Source organism: Bombus pyrosoma, linkage group LG9, assembly GCF_014825855.1.
Source record: "Bombus pyrosoma isolate SC7728 linkage group LG9, ASM1482585v1, whole genome shotgun sequence".
In the NCBI taxonomy this organism is placed as follows: Eukaryota; Metazoa; Arthropoda; class Insecta; order Hymenoptera; family Apidae; genus Bombus; species Bombus pyrosoma.
Window position 1 is genome coordinate 2,389,185 of NC_057778.1, and position 22,663 is coordinate 2,411,847.

The following is a 22,663-nucleotide window of genomic DNA, read 5'->3' on the forward strand; positions in this document are numbered from 1 at the left end:
GTATGATCTAACATTACCTCTTTTCATTACGCTGTTTCTATTATATTTCAGTTCGATCAAAATTTGATTTTGTTAGACTTTGATTAAATGCAAACTTTATATTCCATGAAATTTTACCACGAAAAAAGAATATGTAATATATTTATTTTATATTCTAGAAAAGGTTATATAATATAACGTAACACGTATTGGTTATTGTTCACAAATGTGTTATGTATACATGTGTTATGTATAATATACATGTGTGCAGAATTACAATGCATAATATCTTATTCATCCCTAGATCTGATAAATTGACGATGATACACGCTATGTTCGAATTTATACAGACTATTTATACATACATGTGTTATTTAAATGGAGATTCATATATTGCTTAGTTATTAAATTTTCTTTAGTCACGTGATGTTTCGAATTATAATGTTTGGTCTGTTTGAATGATAATGTAATTTGAGAATGAGATGATGAAAAGCCGAGAGGAGGAAGTGAGAGAGTGTGCTTCAGGGTGAAACCCGTCAGTCCTTCAACCTTGTTGTGACAACTAGGTCTATAAACTCTGAACGCTTACATAGTTGGTGATCTGCAAAGGAAAGTGTTGGCAGCCACCAAACAGGTGTCTCGTGTAGCAAACTTTCCCTGCAGATATGCATTTAATCCATTCTATATAATAATAAAGCAATGTCTGCGCTAATCGCATCTAGCTTTACGTGCGTGAATAAAATAAATATTTATTAAAATCGTTGAGAATAATTTTAGTTTTATTATGTTGTCTATATTCTCATATCTTGATGAAAAATTTATCAATCTGCAGTTATTAACTATTTATCAATCTATAGTTATTATGTCGTATAAAGTTGTACTTTTCTCTGTGATTAATATATCCTTGAAGGTAGACGAAAATTACGATAAATATTATCATCATAATTCTGAAGCTTCATTTGATAACAGCAAGAGAACGGATACAAAGAAAGTAGCGGCTAGTTGATTAGATTTATTACACGCAGTAATGAAAGGACATTGGTACGTGAAGTGATGAAGACGGCAAGTCTATTAGGAAGTCAGGAGTCGTTAAGCTAGGTTTAACATACGTGTAACTAATGAGTCTGGTTTTATTTCGTAATAAATAAAACCCTAGTTACTCGTGAGATCCTCAATTTACTTGTTAAATAATGATAAATGGGACTGACACCTCAAATAGATCTTGGAAATAAATTAAAAATATAGTATATTGTTTTACCAAAATGTGTTAACAGTCTGTGTAATAAAGAACATGATCTTGAAAATATGTTAATAATTGAACAATGCATATAATTTAGTGTGCAATATTGTGTATAAATAAACTATAAATAAATAAATCTAAACGATAGAAAACTTTCGAAATTTGAAATAAATTGAAAGTCTGTTATCGACGTCGGAACCGTAAGTTCAATTAAAACGCGCGATATTCGATTTTGTCATGCGGGACTACTATGTCATAATATAGAAAAACGAAGCAAAATGCAATAAAATCCATGATAAAATTCCGATGGTTTGGTCGCCAATTTTTTACTGACTATTCTTGCAAAATCATTTAATCGTGACGAACTCGTTAAAAATTAAATTACGATATCTACTCGCTCGAATCTTTTAAAAATTTGCAATTCTTAAAAGATTATTAATCGAGGCTCCTCTGATCAGAATTCGAATAACAGATTTAATTAAATTCCGTGCCAGTGGGTTTTGATTTTCTGTTATCGTGCTCGCGGATGTGTTCAAACTCTGCACCACTTTCCAGTTCGGTTATCAATGCAAAATGGTAAAAATGAAAATACCATGTTCATGGTATAATTCTGCGAAAGTTCATTCTTTGTTATATTTTACATACGTTGTTGCATAAAATACTTTGTTATTTAATACTGTATAGCTTAACAGAAAATTAATATCTGTAGAATATGTATCTACAGATATAAATATATATAGTGTATTTATAAAATAAATATCAGGACATGTAGATTGTTCAAAGTTATTCACCAAAGGTTTAACACAGTTTTTGCCTCTCATTTGTAAAACAATTCTAACTTTGCATCTTACACATCCTTTTGAACTTCGAACCTTTTTATCTTCGTATGCTTTAATCCTTATCCTTCAATTTTCTGTCGTCTGTATTTCAACTTTTTACATCTCTTGTACTTTGACTCTGATTGCCCAATTTACTTTTGGTTCTTATTCTTGAACGTCGTGTCTTTTCTATCATGACTTCTCAACATAATTACCTAATTGTGATAACATATTGATTCATATAATTTCTAATTATATTATATCAAATTATACCTTTTTACATCTCTTGTACTTTGACTCTGATTGCCCAATTTACTTTTGGTTCTTATTCTTGAACGTCGTGTTTTTTCTATCATGACTTCTCAACATAATTACCTAATTGTGATAAAATATTGATTCACATAATTTCTAATTGTACATTATATTATATCAAATTACATCTTTTTATAAAAATTCAAAATTACATAAACGCTACAAAAAGAGCATCTAACAAAACTTGCTAAAACACCGAATAAACTCGTCTAAAACTTTCGACATAGAATATAAAAAGGAAAACTGTGTTTCCATTTTTGGAAATTAATTGAAACACGCGATATTCGATTCCATTGCACGCCATACGTCCAAATCCGCAAGTGATTGTGTGGTGAGAGGTGGAGAGAAAAAAAGGAAAGAACAACAATACATCGTGCTCTCTGACTGAGAAATTTTCTCTACGTGTGGCCAACGAATAACGTTTAATTGCCACGCGCGAAATTGGGACAACGCTGGTTGTCAGCTACGTCTCGTAACGCGATTGCTTTCGTTTCTCATTGCTCTTTACTTTATCCCACTCGTCTAGTTGCCGAGTTTTTTAATTAAACGTGGCTTTTCTGATGTTAGTCCAGAGGTAATTTCGTGTGATAATATAGGAAATTCCGTGACCAACTATAGGAAGCAATTCTTCGATTGATTCCGCGTCACTTATTTCCTTTGTCCCTAATAACATGAGTTAACAAAGTCATAATAATTTCATGTACACATTCTTTATATGCAGATCGATATTCTATCTTATTTAAATCTACATTCGTTAATTACTTCCTAATAACATTCTCGATTAATTATTTACTAATAAGATTTTTCCTTAAATAGATACTTTTTTAAAATAAGTTGGAATAAATACGGAAAGTATAATGAGATTATATGGAGAAAAGTTAAATATTTCTTATCATTAAAAATTAATATATTATATGTATAATATATTATAATATTAATTATTATTAAAAATTACAAATATAATGTAGTTAATTTTGCTTTAAGCTTTAATTTTGTTCATTTGTTTTTAATGTTAATTGTGAAGATGTCAAAAGTATAGTTATATATATATAATTAGGCTGTAAATATTTATTGTTCATACTATGTGCGTTCTGTGCACTTTGCAACTTGAAATTTTCCATGTACGTATAAAAGTCCACAGTCCATAAACACTATTAATATAGCGGTTACCAACTGCGGAAGAATCGTACGCCATTTTAGTTAACTGAAGATTTACGATCTTGAAAAGGAAAAAAAAAACAATGCAATTCCATAACGACGGTACAAATACTAGGTATAACACGACAGCTGGCCATCAAACGCGTCAGGTGATGTTAGAAAAATTTATATTTTTGCAACGTCACAGTTTAAAAGCATTCTTCATCGTAATTCGTTTGTTTTAGTGCAGAACGATTTAGTGACAGCTAGGTACTTACATGAAGGAGAGTTAACGAAGTTCGTGGCGTGGTTAGATAAAGACTCAACGTGGTAAAGAACCGAGGACGGTGGAAAATCGCAGCGTTTATTTAGAGCTTAGAAGAGGAAGACGAGAGTAAGAAAAGAAAGTATTTAGAACGAAAAATTTAATAGAAAAGGATCTAGTTCCGAGTTTAAAGGACACACGTATGCTACCAAGGCTGTACGATGTGGAAAAAAGAGTCTTAAGAGTGGAGAGACAAAAAGAATAGGAAACTGGAAATATTTAGAGAAAACTGGCGAGTGAAAGCCATAGAAAAAGCAGAACGAAATACTTTTAGGAAAAATATAATGATAGGAATGTGGTAATAATATTACAGTGTAATGTAGTTGTCATGAGTTTATATGTAGCTAGTTGATTAAATTTAAGTTGCTTTTGATTATAAAATGGATGTAGATTACATAAATTAGAAGAAAGCGTATTAGTGATGTACGAGATGTTAAAACAAAAAGATTCAAAAATTCAAAAGTCAAATCTAATATTGATTTTATCATCCATACTTCCGACGTAAATTGTAATTTTGTACCTCCTTCCATCATTGAGCCGTATATAAATGATTTGTGATACTATCGATTAAGTTATTTAATTTTACGTTAAGTCGATTATTTTAATTTAATTTGTATTCTGTATTTTATTCGTTAAAGACTATTAATGGTACTTGTCCTGTAAAATAGTTAAGAGTTTAATATAATAACAAAAATTGCAGCAACCACTTAACGAATATTTCAACGATTGCATGGTTTCTTTTGAATAGGAGTTTGACAATATTCGGATTAAATTCGAAGTAGATGAAAGTTCTGCAACGGTATGAAATTTTCTTCAGGTTCTGACACTTTGGTTCCCGCACCGTTACAACTAATTTCTAATTTACTTCTCAGAAACTTCAGTTTTATGACACGTAATTAAACCACGAGCAATGGGAGAAATAAACTTCTAGAAACTTCGAGAAATAGAGCCTAGCCATCCAGTTAGGATTTACATTACTCTGCTGAATCTATGTCAGTAACAATCTAAAACCCCAGAACTCTCTATCATTTTGCCAACATTACGCGTTTAATTAATAATTTTCTTTATAAGTTTCTCCAAACAGTTTTTCATTTCCCCTGAGAAACTTGTTTAAGTTGCGTCACTTCTGAAATACACGTGCGATAGGTAGGTTTGTAATTTACCAATTTTCTGAAGAAAGAAACAGTCGAATTAATATATAATATACTACTTCATATTTGTTATCAATAGTTTACCAACTTATACGTCAACCATGAAGGCTTAATATACTCCGCAGAGTGCAGGCTTCTATTAGAAAATACTCGGCGTAGGAAGATGCATCAGTGAGCTAAACAATGAATAAGGGAATAATAAAGTCAAGCATTGTTCAACATCGGTCAGTTATTCGTAGGGAGTATATAATTCTTGTATAGTTTATCGCGCGCTTCTCTTCGTGGCACGCGTTGTTTCACAGTTGTACCTGATTACCTGTTGTTGACGTGCGTGGTATAATGAAGTGTAAACAGCTAGAAAGAAAAATGAGCTCTTTTACTGCAGCGAAGTACTTTATTACCAGGCGCGACGAGCCGGCAGGTGTAGTCGTGCATTCATTGCATCTATGCGCATCCGGCAAATAGTAGAAAATTACATGCAGCCCGTGGTGCACTCCGGCGCATCTCTCGGCGCGTTCGTTAGCGTTTCAACGTTTAAGCTAAAATACAATCAATCCGAATTCTCGCGTTCCATTTCTGAACGATGTCGTTGTTTTAACGCGGCGACTGGGTAAAGTATTAATGAGATGCAAAGACACAGACATGTGGCGTTCTTTAATAAGAGTTGATAATTGAAACTTTTCGGAATTACAACAAAGCGCTGTAATTATAGTTAGAGCAAAAGATGTTATTGTGCAGATAGACGTAGTTCGTCGTAATTTAAGAATCGTTATATAATATTGGGTGATTAATTTATTTGCGTGTTTGGTTATTTTGTTGTTAGAAGTAGTTAAATTTGCATGGGTGTGATGATTGAACGATGACGTATTGACGTAGTCGTTAGGATACTGCGATTAAAAAACAAGAACAGAATGATTTTTAAATACGAAAGATAGTGACAGCTAAATAAATTCGTATGTGGTTGTGGTGTCATATTAATCTATATGTTTTATCTTCACTGAGAGAAAAAATGTTTTATCTTCTTGTTAAAGAAGAGAATGAACAAGTACCTAGAATGCATTGAATCGATCACTCAAATATTTACTGATATATTGGAATGGTTTAGTAAGCTTTAAATTGCAATACCAATAATTTACTTTTAAACCAATAATTCCAAGTTTCAAGATATAACTATCTTAATAGTACTAATTCATAATTTGAATTCAATAGAATTCGATAATACGAATTGACTAAAAAGAAATTAGAGATGAATGTAGCCCTTAATGTGTTAATCACAAAACAGATATCGCTTTGCAGTAGAATATATAGATGGGTATTCAATCACGATTTACGATTCCGGGTTAAAATGGGTATCCTCGCGAACATTTAGCTAAACTTTCGTCGTTATTACCGAGGATTCTTCCAACTTTGAATAGTTCCATCGAGATATTTAAAATTCGATTCTTCTGAAAAATGGGAACATTTGCGGGCACAGAGTTCATTCTTTATCGCCGTTTGAATGTATTTTACAAGTGTACCATCCGGAATTTAGTTATACGACTTATTATGTATGTCTACGGCGCTAGATTCAAGAACTTTTAGAATATCAACATTACCCACCCTTATTTTACAGTTCCTATGCCAAAGTTTATGATATTAACGATATCGAAGGATCTTTAAGCTTGCACAATTGAAATTTTGTCCACTAGAGAAAGATTGTCGTCTGTTATAGCTTCTCAGTTTAATTTGGAAACTAAGGTTTAATAATTTCTATGAATAAATTAATTCAAAAAAATTTTTTTGGAGTTATTATTCGAAGTATCTTATTATTGTCGCTATTCAATTGAAAAGAATGTTTAGTAAAATAATGGGAATATAAAGCATACGATACAGACCATATCAGAAAGAATAGAATTGTCATCTTAGCAAGAGAAAATTATTCGAATGTATAACACCTTAGTAATTATACTTATAATATGTATTATATATGTATTATAAGTATTGTAATACTTATTATACGATTTTATTAAGACACAAATAATGCACTGAGCAAGGACTGCATTCGATCGTAATACATGTTCTCAATTGTCAAAACAATAACTCGTTTTATTCGCCTTTTGTAATGATGTTATTACATTTATGTAACTCTTAAACATTATTTCGTGCGTTCTTTAACGAGTTAAATAATTTCGAGTAAAAAGTTTCGTCCAATCGTGCGCTATCTGGAAAACGTTGCAAAAGTAAACGAACAAAGATTATCGTAGACACGAGCTAATATACGGCGATGACTTCGGAAATGTTTTTACTTTCTCTTGAAACCCTACCGCTGGAAAATGGGAACGTCTGGGGCGATGTGATTTCGAACTGGATTGGAAATTCATTCAGATGGTGTTCCTCGAAGTTACAGAAATTCGTTTCCTTTCGAATAGTCGAGGAAACTTTCGAAGGGAGGCGTTGCAAGTTTAAACGATGTATAGCATAGGCTATGGTTCATTATATTAGCGGAGGAACTCCATTCAATTTTTCAAAGACATTGAAAAGAAGGGGCACGGTGAACATTCGCGTTTCTCCACGAAAACGACGTGTTTCGCCTGAATACTAAGACGCTGAGCGTATCCTTGTGGGTCGATTACTGGGATAACAAAGAAATGTTTAGAGATGCGGTAGACAATGTCGCGACATTTGTTTTAAGTAGAATCTCGCTTCTGCTGTGCGATAGCGAATAATTTCTCGTAGAAGTGGTTTTGTAAATTGCAAATACCAGAAAGCAAGTTATTATAACTCACCTAACAAAACATTAACCCGTAAGATTTTTTCGCGTTTAGTCTTCATTTTAGATGCATTTCCATAAAATTCGCAAGCTCTCGGGGATAGCGGAGAGATAATACGCAGAAATATTTTAAACATTTCGTAATATTCTGTTTGTTAAATTAATTCTTTCCGCGAATAATAAAGCTCCATTTCCACGAGGAAAATAAATAACCAATGGATTATAGAATAATCTTTAATATTTCCTTCATTTCAGTTAATTGACGATTATAATTAATGGTACATTATGTGACAAATTTTTAACAATAGCATATTAAGATGTACGAAATAAAAGAAAGAAGATTACGAATATTATATTTTTATTATTTGAGTTTTGTGTAATTAGTATTTATGTCAAAAGGTAATTACAACAAAAAGATGGAAGTCCTTATAACAGAAACATGAAAGTCGTTGTTCTAATAAAATAACAATATAAAAATATTTGAATGTTTTATTAAAATATCAGAATATAATATATTTTGAATTAATTAAAATATCTTAATATAAAAACCTAGGGATATTTCATTAAAATATATATTTGAATACATGAACGAAAAATGTAATTAATTGTAACAATGAACACGAAAAAAGATTAATGGGAACAATATTATGAGAAATATTTCTTATTTTGTTATTATTCGGTTTTTCTGTTTTGAAAAATCTAATAATTGAGCATTTGATAAAGTAATTTCAAATCAATCTAACAAACCACTTAGATGGAAATAGCGGGTCCACCAATGCTCTAGAGGCGATGTTATGAAGTAGGAAATGTTACTGGGAAAGTTTGTTTCAAGTCAGTTTCATTGAAACATAACGTAAAATAGTAGAGGCTTGAAGGAGTTGTTAATTGATTTTATCAAGCTTCCAAAGCTTTTGCGCTAGCTGACGTGAGAAACGGAAAACGTTTATAAGCAATTAAGTGAGTTCGTGAGATTGCAAGGCTTTAAATTAATTAATAAAACAAAAAAGCAAAAAAAAAATTGCGAACCTGAAATTGTGCTTGACAAACACAGAACATTCTAACTTTAGATTATTTTCTCCAATAGGCGATATGTGATTTTAATATATATCTATATATTCTTGAAATTTTAACATGTAGTGTAATAATAATTAGTAAACTAGAAAAATAAAATTAGCCTTATTACTATCCTCATAACTTTACAGTCATTAAAATGGGAACATGTATGCCGAAAAAAATATATTTAATATTTAATGTATAATAAGTCGTAGGTATACTTAATCCTGTAGATGGACATATTATCCAGTTCTCAATGTATAATTGACATTGATAAATGGTACTTTATATCAGATTTCATGTTGCGTTTATTTATATCTGGTAAAACTCAATATATCGATTGTCGGTATTTCATAATCAACGTCAAGGCTGTTCTCCATTACACGATGAATGTATTATTTATGATTATAATATACATTCATATGATAATGTCGGCATTAGTTATTTAATGTCGGCTTTTACAGTAAATGGTACTAATCATTAAATGTATAACAAATTTTTCTAGAATATTTGCTAAGATGATAAAGAACTCTATTCTCCTTTTCTTTTCTTTTCACATTTGTTCGAAACATTCTTTTCCATTCTGCATAGTTGAACAGTTATAACGAGGAATTTTTCTTTTCCAGAGAAACTTCAAGAAGCTGCATAATGTTAAAATAAACGTGAAATAGATACACAGGCTTACGAAAATATTTGAGCGTTTGTAAATGGCGATTAATGTTATATACTAATTTTTTACTAAATATACATATCTTCGTAATAAATATCTTATAATTTCTCTATACATTGTCGATTGGTTCCAAATTTCACCAATATAATCATGACAGTCGTTTCTCATTGCAATGCTAATGAAAGTGCAAAGTGTCTTATATAACACATACAATATGAACGCAAAAATTTTCTATAGTATGTGTTCAAATATTATTACGATACAAGTATTTATGTACATTTCTCTTCATTAGAATAGAAAAGATATTTTTAATATATGTATTCATAAAATCATTCACTGTAATACGTACACAATCACACATGAGTCGGTCATCAAAGATAAACATTTTCAATCGTAACGATTATCCGATAAGATCATTAATCGCGACAATTTGCAACGATACGTGGTACATTATAACGAATCGGATTTCTCTGAATTTCGAGACCCAGTTTACGCAGATTATCCCGAAGGAATAGTCGATCCACGCTCGGAGTTGAGCCCAAAATCGCTTGAAACGGAAACGAGGATTTACGTGAGTACACTTGATCGAATTTGCCCAGCGTCTTCGGCTGCGCTTCCCCGAAACGTTATTTAACAGGTATCGCTTCCCTGAAACTCAGCCCACACCTCGATGCTTGCTTTCTCCCCAGTCATCCCCAGGATCAGGCCAAGCGACTTTTAGAGAACCAGCCAGAGTATCGATCCCTCTCCTCTGCTTCTCCTTGAGAAGTTTGACACCGTAAACCGGTTTAGCGAAAAATGGCTTAACTTCAGAGTAGATCAGACCCATAACCTTTCCTCCAGGATCATTATACTATCTTAGGAAGAATTGATTGTGATTTACCGTGACCGGGGATTGCGCGTTCTTTGATCCAATAATTGAGTCACCATCCGTGTCTGTTGTTCGGGAGAAAGAATGTCCGGTATGGTATTTCAAGCCGGAGAACAACTTGGTTCTAGAGGATCGGTAACGTTTAATAGCAGTAGCTTTTCAACGATGCTCTTGTTCTCGTTTGGTGGGATTCGAATGCACCCGGTAAAACGATAGCATTGTAGAGTCGATAGTATCGAATATACACTTTCGTTCATAAGTATTGGGATACAACTATTAGGGAATTATTAAGTCGCGTATATCCGATACTATTGAATGTAGATGTTTCTGTTCATAAGTATTAAAACATTTATAAAAGAAAGAAATGGGATGTACTTGATAAATCATTAGACAATGATTAAATCGCGTATATTTATTCGATAGCACACTTTTGTTCATAAGCATTAGGACTAGGACACTTACAAAGAAATATTATATTAAATATTCGAAAATGTAAAACCTCGTTTTCTTCGATCATATCCATCGTATTTCCCTCGTTCTTCGTTCGATTTTTATGTGAAATACGATTTTCGAAGATTGAAGATAATTTCGATATTGATCTCGATTCTTAAAATACCTTTGTAGAATTTTTATTCTGAATAATTGTCATGAGAGAATTTATGTTCCGGTTACGATTCCTATATATCGGATTTTATATTGCTGCTAGATTACATTTTCGAATGGATTTTTATACCGGGTTCAATAAACGAAATCCTATGTTCCGCTGAAACCTGTTCATTTATATATTTTTTTATTGCTTTTTACTGTACAGTTGCTTTAAATATGCACAATAATATCAATAAATTTCGCCAAATAGTATATAAAAATTTTATAAACGAAGCACATGAAACAATCGTGAAATTTTTAAGTATTATGTTCCTAACCAGAGGATAGTCAAAAGTGTACCCTTAATAATACATTTTGATTTAAATCGACATCTCGACTGATTTTGAAGGTGTAGCACTATAAAGTGTATAAGGTACAATACGACTCTAAAACTATAAAACTATAAATGACAATCTGCAGCTGTTTGACCTACATTTTTTCTAGGAAATGCGTATGTTTAGTAGTAGTAGTGGTAAGAAAAACGTAGACACTGTCTGTCACTGACCAACACGCTGTTAAAGCTCTGAGTGTGTGAGAGAGACAGCCATAAAGAGTTATTAAAAAATTCAGTTCTTTTCAAGCGACGCTATCTCAGCAACAGAAGGTTGTACCGAAATGAAACAGAAAGAATTTTGCAGGGGAAGGTTTGTTCTCTTTGAAAATTCTAACTAGATTTGAAGATGTTTGCTGGTTTTGTAACAATAATTGTCTTTAAGATTTATTGGAATAAATATATATATATTTTTTTAACAATACCGTTTATAATAGTATTGTTAACAGTTCTTATATTGACGATGATGTATTTAAACTTTCAAAGTTAACTTTATAAAATTATTTAGTTATATCTTACAAAAATATCGTTTACGGAAGAGTTTCGCATGTGAACTGTCTTTATACATAAAAATTATTTTCTGGATTAAATTTACCAACAAAGGCAATAACGCTTGTAAAATGGAATGGTTTTTTCTTATTTTTATGTGAAAATACACGTTTTAGAAAACGTTAGTTTAAGATTTTCTCAAAGCGATAGCCCGAAAAATACGTTTCCGAAGTAGCGTCAGTTTCGTGGCAATGGTACGGTACGAACGACTGACAGAAAATCTACAATGTTTTTCAAGTTTCCTATCAAAGTTTGAACGAAGCATTCCGCTTTCGAAAACGGAGCGCAGTTTCTCTAGTCCTATCGAAAAGATAAATCGACCTTGCGCCAGTGTAACAGGAAATGTTACGTTTCCTTGACATTTGATGGATACGAATGGCTGTAATTTCAATCTTGAACGCCGCTGCCATGGATGGTTATCCTGAAATTGTTCCATGAAATAAGAAATCTAGACACGATGAAATGTGATTCAGCATTCAACAATCAATTACGATCGGTTCATGATTTTATATAATTGGAATCACTGAATCGCATCCAATTTATAACGAAAAAATTTAATATTCAATATATTAATCGTTATATTAATTATTAATTTTCTTGTTTTTAAATGTACTCTCTCTATATATATACTTTGTAGAATTAGTTATGGAAAAACAATCAATTATTCCCAATTTGAGCTGTAGATTCCTTTCCTTATAATACTCTATAGTTAACGTTGAACAATCTGGAATTTGTAGGATGGACAGGTATTCAATGAGTATCTAATTCACAAATTTTAGAGAGGAAACTAATTTTGCAATTACCTGCCGCCTAATAAATAAAACATAACTACAATGAAAGCATTAATTGAAATCGATAGTGTCATAGCATAAGCGAAGTCTCTATTAATATTTATTTCGTTTTAATATAAAAATAACTATAGATAAATTATCAGTTATAAATGAAATAATCTCAGTACATTTATATTTATAGTTTGTATTATAAATTTTTGTTATAATGTAGATTGATGATGATGTAAATCATAAACGTTGGTCCCTGAAATTTCGAGTTTGTGATTTTTCATTAGAAGATTAACCAACAGGAAAATGCCGTCGAGAATGTTTTAAGAAATATTACTGCATATTATTCACGACATACAACAGGGGAAATAGCAGACAAAAAATTTTTTTTAAACAAAAGTAAGCCATTCTAGAATTATTCTTGCAGAGAAGAATTATTTTAAAAAGAAACAGTAAGCTTGATTCAAATAGGAATTGTAAAAAACAATGGATAAATGGATTCCGTATATTGTGAATATAACCAGATGGCTATACTAGATAGCTATCGCAAAGAAATATGTAAAAAGAATCCATTCTCAAAACGTATCTTTGTTTTTAATGAAAAGTTAGATTTTGTAGCGGTATTTCTTAACGTACTATAACAATATTGTTGCCGCTGTTATATAATAATTTAAAATATTGTTATGATAAATAATATGCTACGACTAATAATGATATTATGATATTTCATAATGTTAATATACAGTATTGAATAATATTAGTGTTTATTAATCGTAGTATCTAGTTACAGCACTCCTGTTATCTGAATCTACTTATCTGAAGTTAATCTTCTATTGTTGTAAAGGAAAAATCCATACGTAATGAGAAAAACCAATGAATTTCTATTATGGCGAGCTGCTTGTTTTTCGATAGAACGCTTTCGATATGAACAGAGTTCTACCATATAATAATAACTGAAAACCGTTTCACGCGCTTTAACAATGGTTCGATACAGGTGAACATGTAAAGTACATGCTAAAACCACCTGGCGATTATTTAATGGTCACGTGCAGAACCTATCCGTTCCCGTTTACTAACCTGAGGCTACAATTACAGAAGAAACGTATTGTAGGCAAATGTGCGGAATGTGTACGGAATTAATAAAGAAAAATAACCGTTAGTAAATAACGAGAAACGAATATTTTCACCACAACGTAAGATCTTATGTTTAAAAAGAAATGACCATGTATAAGGTGTTCAAATATTAGGATACGAATTTTCGTCATATCGTCATATTCCTCCGATTTTTGTGAATGATCAATTTTTATTTTTTCAATCGATAACTTATATAAATCTGGTATTATAAGATTAGGTAAGTATCGAGAGAATTGTATCAAAGCGTAGAGAAATAATTTTGGTTAATCATCATACGATAATTGTAGATGGTACAATCCGAAACATCATGTTATTCAAAATAGGTACGAAAACATTATTTATTATTTACATGTCATATTTACAAAACTAACATACACGCGAAATTACTTTCCTTTTTTAGTAATAGAAACGAATAATTTTTATAAAATTTTCTGTACTTAAACGTGTATATTTTTACACTAATGCAATTAGATTTTTTGACATTCCCATAAACCATATAAATCATCGCATTTGTTATTTACACTCTTTCCTTTGCATTCCACGTGAGTAAGTACGTAATTACGTGAAAATACTCGACCCCTAGAAAATTAATTACTACGTTCCCGCCTAATGGAATTCTAAATAATTTTGATTGATGAATGGTTCTGTGATGATGAATTTTCCTCTCGAATCAGGAACCGTGTCAATCCTTCAAGATGTTACGTAGGAGCTTAGAATCGTGCGGACGAAATTCCGAATATCGATTTGTAATTTGGCACACTGGTCTCAGTGACACGTGGATATTTCATCGATATCTCAGAGCTGGATATTAGCTCTGATTATGGCCAATTGTTCTTACCGTGAATGTATATCGGTTTATCCCTTCTTCATGTTTGCGTTCGTTGATGCTGAATTTGTTGAAATTACAAATCGTGAAAGTTCACCAGGCCTTTATTAAAACTACCAGGAATAGACGTTTGTATTCGCCTACGCCAAACTATTGTTATACTCTTTCTCGGCCCGGCAAATCGATAATCGTTCGCTCCATTGACTTCATTCGATGAGCACGTATGAAAAAGATAGGAAAAGGACGTTTACTCGTAATAAATATCGTGGATCCCAAATTTATCATCTCGCTCAATTGACTTTTACGAGCCAAGAAATGCTTCAACCTATCACGATTAATCTCGCGATTAATTAAGTACAAATGATTCCTATAAATACAACGAATTAGAAACTAAATTATTGACGATAAAAGCTCTTGTCTCGCAATTAAACGTGTCTATATTGTCTCCGATTTAATGGCAAATCTGTAATATATTGACTTGCTATGTTCACGGCTGCATTTCTAAATTATTGACAATGGCTGGTTTCTTTTAAAAGTATTTATTTTAAAATAAGAATAAGAAAGAATATTCTTAAATACATTATTTATTTGTCAAGATTTTCATTTAAATATTTCCAAAATATTGACATTTTCCCTTTGAAACATTAAATTGATTAATCTTTAATTAGTATTTTCGTAGCGATGTATTTTATTAAGGAATGCAAAACAAAAGTTCAATTTGATTAGTTTTAAACCTCGCTTAAGATTGAAAATAGAATTGAAATGGTAGACAGAATGAAAGCAACGTGCGGATAAAGTTGTTTAATAAAATCAAAAGATGAAATTTCCTGTTGAATAATTTTAAATATTGACTTTGAGAACTTTAGGTACACTGTTTCCACTGAAATGGATTAAATATAAATAGTCTTTTAGTGTGAAATGTTTTAGTTTTAGCAATATCCGCTCAATCTTCTGGGAATATTCAGCTTTAAAAGCACGTAAATGTAAGGCTGCGCCAAGAAGGAAGATTCATAAAGGATGTAAATTATAAAAGCAAGGAATTCGTTAAACTTACATACCTATATAACTTTGAACGAATATAAATTAGTTTCTAACAGAATAATACACTCGAAGAAGATATTTTATACATAAAGGGAAAAAATAAAATAAAATTTGATTGTATTTAATCTTTATTTGTATTTGTATTTAATCTTCTTGGTTTTAAGAACATAGCAGTGTTATTATCTTGAAACATCTACTTTTCGTTAAATTATTGACAAGCATCAAAGTTTTTTAAAAAAGAAATCAATTTACGAAAAGAGTTTTTCATATATCTACTTTAAGTTTCTAAATATATTAATTCTATTAAATATTTACAATTTATATCTTGTCTTTCATTCAATCTCTCAATCTCTCATTTATATCGTTTAAAATCACTTTTGCCTTTTTCGACGATATAACATGCTACAAGAAAAATTATCTTTCTCTATGCAGTGAATCATCGATTCTGCACGTTTGTTGAAATATTTGTTAGCATTGCGGTTTCCTTCGTGTTTTCCATACTTTGTAGTCTTCCTCGAGGAGACCTAACTTTATGCGACAGTGAATCTGGCGATTCGATGCAGTACCGCGTAATTTACATTCTATAAAGTGTGAAATCCAATTTTACGAACCACGTCGTATGCGCTAGCCGCCTCCTTTGGTCGATATATCCGACGAAAAATATATTTTCTAGAAGACTTTAAAGATGTAACGCGGCAGAAGCCGTAATCTCGGTTACTGCCGAGACGTCGCGACGCCAGCTCAATATCGAGTATACCTTAAAGATCATTACGTATCCGACGGCCATCGCGCCGGTGGTCAGGTATATTACCAGGCACGGAATTCGACGTATCGATTTGCAATTTAGCAAATTGATAACTGCACCAGATGGATAGCCCATTGACTCGATACAATAGAACCAATACCGATGTTAGCGAGAATGCGTCACGATTTTGCCTGGTGAGGACGAATAGGAATTTCAAATTTTATCGCAGAACTTGAATTTTCCTGTCGCCGATTTTCCCTCTGAACTGTGCAAAATTGCTAGTTTTCTCGTTGAAATGTAACCTCGCCTTTTATCATTTTGTCATTTAGATACGAAGCATGTTTTCTAAAAAAACCGATGGAACGTCACAATAATATTGCAATTTTTAAAATTATATTATTTTTTCTCTGCCATTTAAAAACCTTATTTAGTATTGTATATCGGGGAACAAACTTTATTTTTTATAGTATCAAGCGCATATATGTGTATACTGTTGTGTAATAACAGGAGGAACAATCGGATTATTTTCTCGTTCATTGTGTATTGTCACTGCTATTGAAATATTGAAACACACATACAAAAAAAAAAAAAAAAAAAAAAAAACTGTCGAATATATGTAAATTACGAGTGCAACAAGCTTGAATCCGGAAGCTCGAGTGGACAACTCTTCAATATTCCGATAACGAGTGATTTGAGCATTTGTATCACAGATAACTGGACATTTACAGTTCTCATTTACAATATATTAAATAGCTCCAGTCCTCTTTTATCAGAGATTTAAATTGCGAATTGTTGAAATACTTGGAAAATAAAGTGAAAGATTTTTTACGTAGGAATTTGTATACTTAACAATAGAACACAAAGTTTTAATACTTTATATATTTGGAACTTTTAGATAACAATAAGATATTAATTATTAGCAATGCACACTCTTTTAATACCCAAATCGTGTACTGTAAATTACAATAATTGATGTTGTAAATATATATTACAAATAATATTTAACAAGACCAATAAATATAGATATACTTAATATATACTTATATGTATAATTCAGATAATAATATAATATAATTCAGAATACCAACATGTTAACAAATTTCTAATTGAACAGTCACTAATGCAAGTACAACTTATTCTATTATTAAACCTTTATTATTATATATATTTTGTCATTAAATCTTCAAATCTCTTTACCAAACTAAATTTGTTAAACGTTATATGCGCTATGATGTATTTATAAAATAGTATACGTATTTACAATCCCATTGTTCAATTAATTTTAAACAAGTAACTTTCATGCACATTGGTAAGTAGAAAGAAAGCGGTGATAGGTTGGAGATTCAGGAAAACCAGACAGCAGGAAGAACTTCTGAAGAATGGTCGTTTCCTTTTGGCCTTTTTCTTCTTCCTCGAAGACAAACAGCTTCAGTTTGTGTACGACAGCTACTGTATTCGTATTCCGCATCCTTCCACGCATAACACTTCCCTGTGTCCTTTCTGCATGAGGATTATCTCACGAGACGTTCTTTCATACAATTAAATAAGTTATTGCTTATTCGTCACATACGAGGCATTCCAATTTATTGTAGTTCTTGAAATTTTAACGCTACGACGTATTTATGGACGTATAGAAGTATATATGGAAGTAATTGATTATAGATTTCTGTTATTCCAATAAACTCGCTCTATTGTTTGCTTATTCTTTAGCGTAGAAACATTATTCTCGATGGATTCATTTATATTCCCATTCTCATGTGAAATAAAACAAAGAACTGTATAGACATTTGTGAAGAATGTTATTTTCATTTTACACTGCAAATAATTCTGCAGTAATGATCACTTTATATTAGTTAAAAATATTTTTTTGTTTCCACTACACATAACAATATTCTGTGGTCTATATATTTTCACTGTTATGATTCCCATGCTGTCTACCTTTTATCATCACGAAGATAAAATTTTCAACTCTAATCTTGGCTATTGATTAAACTTTTACGATTTTTATCGTTGCACATTTAAAAAACCATATTTTCGTCACTTTATGATTAATTCTTAATTGTGCCCGAATTACCTAACCGTGAATTTCTATAATTTATCGAATAAAGCATTCATGACTAAATTGCGGATTTTTGCGCGTTTATGAAAAGCTTGAAAATGTAGGAATGCACAAAATGCACGTAATACGTAGAAGCACATAAAATATCCAAAGTACTTTTTACAATATTTGCTAGGTAAAATATTTTCCAACCTAATGTCCGCTTCTTTAATTACATTCATAAAAATATAATTTTGCATAAATATCCGCAGTTTATTCATGATACTGACATAAGATTCCCATTATATTCCCTTCATTTCTACTCCAGCAGTCATCTCACACATTTATGTACCACTTATACACTCCAAAACAGGAAAACAATTATCTTCGCGAGAAAATAAAACACTCTTCACAGTCGTTCGTAGCATCAGTTAGGCCAAAGGCCAGAATGTCAGAGCAAGCACGCTGTAACTTTAACGCGAAGCATGATTCAAATATGTGGCCTATAAATTCATTCACGTTTTCCCTTTTCCGCATTCCCTTCGGTTTGATCTATACACCAAACTGTTCTTTTAAATCTTCCCTTCTGGCCCGTTCCTCTCCCATTCATCTCTTCCTCATACGCCGTGATTTCTTTATCCTTCGCGAGTAGTTTACTGCAAATTGAAATGGATTATTCAGACAGCCGGTTTTCATTTCGTACTCTATATTTCTCGAACCCTATTCCTTTCTTTTTCTCTCTCCCTCTTCTGACAGCTTACAAAGTAAAGAGCGATATCGTTGTTTGGAAAAAGGATTTCAGATGGAAGTAATGGTAATCCCGAAGATTCTCTTTCAAATGTGGCTAAAGTTCCGTAAGAATCAGCAACGGCTTATCGGGGTTATGACACACCGGAACCCTGTTACCAACTCTATCTCTCCCCTTCGCAACTTTTCTTTATCATGTGAATGTGAAATCACTCCCTATCCTGTATATATGTACCTGCTTTTCTATGCAGTATCTGTGCCACAGATTTCCAGAGATGTCTTCGCTAACTCTAACTACATATATTTATTTATAAAATTTATTTATAAAGAAGGATGAAGTAAAAAATGGTCAATTTTCGCGTAGCTCGGCCACTAAAAATATTTGCAGAACGTCATTCTATAGGTTCCAAAGAATTATGTAAGCACAATCTTCTACTGGCAATGTGATTGGAAAGTTGTAAAAAAGTAGTTAAAGTATGAAGTGAACAGAGCGAAAAATTGGTGTCAACTTCGAGTCATCATAACTTTGTAACAAATGAATCTGTAGAATGATGTCCTATAAATATTTGTGGTATCTGAGCCTACACAAAAATTGGCCGTTTTCTGCTTTATATTTTGTCAGAAGACAATCAAGAATTATGCAACAGTTTTAATCTACCATAAGAGTAATATTTAATATAAATTCGATTTTGCATATTAATGAAGTGCTGCGTGCCTTCGAATCACTGATTATCATTCTATAGATTTGTCACTCGCACTTTTTCCATCACACGTAATTTAAGTACCTGAAGATGTCCATGAAGGTCGTATTATGCCATAGCTGAATAGCATTAGCTCAACTAGACGATCCTTATAAATGTGGTGTTGCTAAGCAGTACGACAATTCTTTAGCACTTTGATCATCACTCACAGTTTGTTTTCACTACAAATAATTATCTTATAGCACTAAGAAAACGCGAAAATCAAAACCGTATGAAGAACGGCACTTTGAACTCTCTCTCTCTCTCTCTCTCTCCCTCTGTCTCTCTCTTCGCAATTACTTTAATCACTTCTACTTTTAACTTTAGATGTGGAAAATTATTAGAGTTTTGTCTTAATTCCTTTATTCTAGAGGGACGCTTTGACTACTCTCTCGTAGCAACACAATTGAATTTACGATGTAAAAACAACATCGTAGCCCGCTCTTAACGATTCGTTTGCGCCGCTCGAGGATCCACTTTGATGCGACGAATCGCTTGTCTCAGTTCCAGAAGTAGCACCGTGAGTCATTTTATCAAAAGTTTAATACAAACGGTAACTTTCTTCGTTATTCTCTTCCTTCCGTCAACATTATTCTCGTATAATGAGAGCCGAGGAGTATAATTTTACGGCTAACACACTCTTATCGCTTACATTCCGTTCGTGATGAATCGAAACGAAGACAAACATTGCCTCTATTTATGGCAAGTGCCGCGTTTCTATGAGTGATGGATTCTAATTCGTTCTATGAGTGATGGAATTATTTTATTGCAACGTATGATCGAAGTGTGAAATAGGAAACAATCACTGTGCAACATATGCAACAATATATTACTCGTTGCTGTAATTTGATACTGTTATACATTGATGCATACTGGCTTACGAAAGTATTCGAACATACCATACTGTTAGCCACATACCCATATTATATCCACTATTCCATAGAAAAATTTTCATGTACATATTGCATATGTTATACGAAAGATTTCGAAGTTTCATTAACTCTGTATAGTGAGATACGATTACCATAATTATATTGGTCAAATGTGAAACCAATCTGAACATTTATATTATTGGAAATGAATAATTAATATACTGTAGATTAATATAGCGTAGATCTTAGAAAGGAGTCTCTTTTATTGTTTGTAAAAATGTAGGCTGTTTGTTTAATTATATCATCGATTAACATATTTTTTATTGCTTAACATTTAGTTTCATATTATTATACGAGCTACTTTATATAGCTACTGATATATGAAATATTAATTTTTTTTCTCTGTACAGATTGTATTGTGAACAGAAAGCACAGATTACTTGGAATAAGTTTTGAAGACCATAAGACAATACCGTTGCCAGCTTCTTAGAACGAGTATCTTCTCCTTCAAATTTAAGCAAGACATTGCGTTTTCTTTGAAAGAATGAGAATGCTGCCTCCATTGGCAGAATCAGAAATAGCAAATCTTTTGAAAGCAATAAATCAGACTGTTGATGGCGAAATGTCGAACCGCAGTATCGATTCGCGCATTGCTACGAATTACAGTCACAGGTGCACATTCTTCGCAGAAAGCTTGAGATACACGCTATTAAGCAAGTTATGTAATTAGGTTAATAGGATTTGCCAGAATTACTAGTAAGATTAGTCTTTATATAGACGGAAAGCCTCCGAATGTTACTTCTGTGCTTCAGTGAGCTACTTGTTTTCTCAGGCAGAAGTCCAAATTCATTTCAATCTAAGGGAATAGGAAACGACTATAGCGATTCATCTAACAGAGTTATATGTACTTTACACTTACGGTTAAGAATACGAGTGCTTGGTAATTAATGTCACAATAATATTTCATTAACGTCTTCTGACTCATTTCAATGTAATACTTTGAATTAAATAGAGGAATAGATCTTAAGAATTGCCACGCAATATATTCTGACGTTTCAAAAGGAAATGTGGAGTATCTCTATAACAAGATTAGATTTTTTAATTTTCATTGATTAATGTTGTTTTAAGATGAAAGATCGTCAACGAGTGTAAATAACAGATTTTAAAATAAACATATTTTATAGTTGGAATAATTTTCGTTTAATTTACTCACGATCAATATATTTCGCAATTATAATTATAGTTTCCATATCTCTGCAATAAAAGCGCAACGATCCTGATACATAAACATATTTATCAAATGAAATTCATAACTACGATTTCTTAACCTTCTGTTCATTAATATCGAAATTATTTTAAAAATTAAATTCTATATGTATATAGCTTAGGAATAACATCGTTATCGTGGTACACCGGTTCATAAATATAAGTCCTTAATTATTATTTAACGACCTCTGTTTGATAGTTGACCAAGATATTAGAGGCTGGCTACGAAAGTTATTAATAATGGCTCGATGGGCACGCTAGTAGAATTTAATTACGAATAACTTATTCGAAGTTCGTGTTCTTCTATCGGTTCTTTCCTTTTTCCTTTTCCTTCGTTATAGGTATTTTTCCATTGATACTTTTTTTTGGTGATTCGTTCGTGCAGATCTCGCGTTACACATTCATGCATATCTTAATAATACAACTGTGCCTGTACTCACGGCCGTGCAACAACCAACGACTTTACATCGGAAGACTGGCTCATGCTTGGAACTCGGATCTCCGGTAGTAAAATACGCGGCTTAATTGCTTAATTTCTCACAAGTAAGCCCTCGCTCAGCGTCAAAGAACAAAGGCGAGCACCCGTTACTTTGGCCTTCTTACTTTTACGCGCTATCAACGTTGCTCGTCGCGTGACACTTTAAT

At 32.0% G+C, this 22,663-nt stretch overlaps 1 protein-coding gene across 2 annotated transcripts in view; it reads right to left on the reverse strand.

Moving 5' to 3' along the window:
* LOC122570834 overlaps positions 1 to 22,663 on the reverse strand; it is a 60,140-nt gene that overhangs the window by 28,274 nt on the left and 9,203 nt on the right. The gene's annotated exons all lie outside the window — the stretch shown is intronic.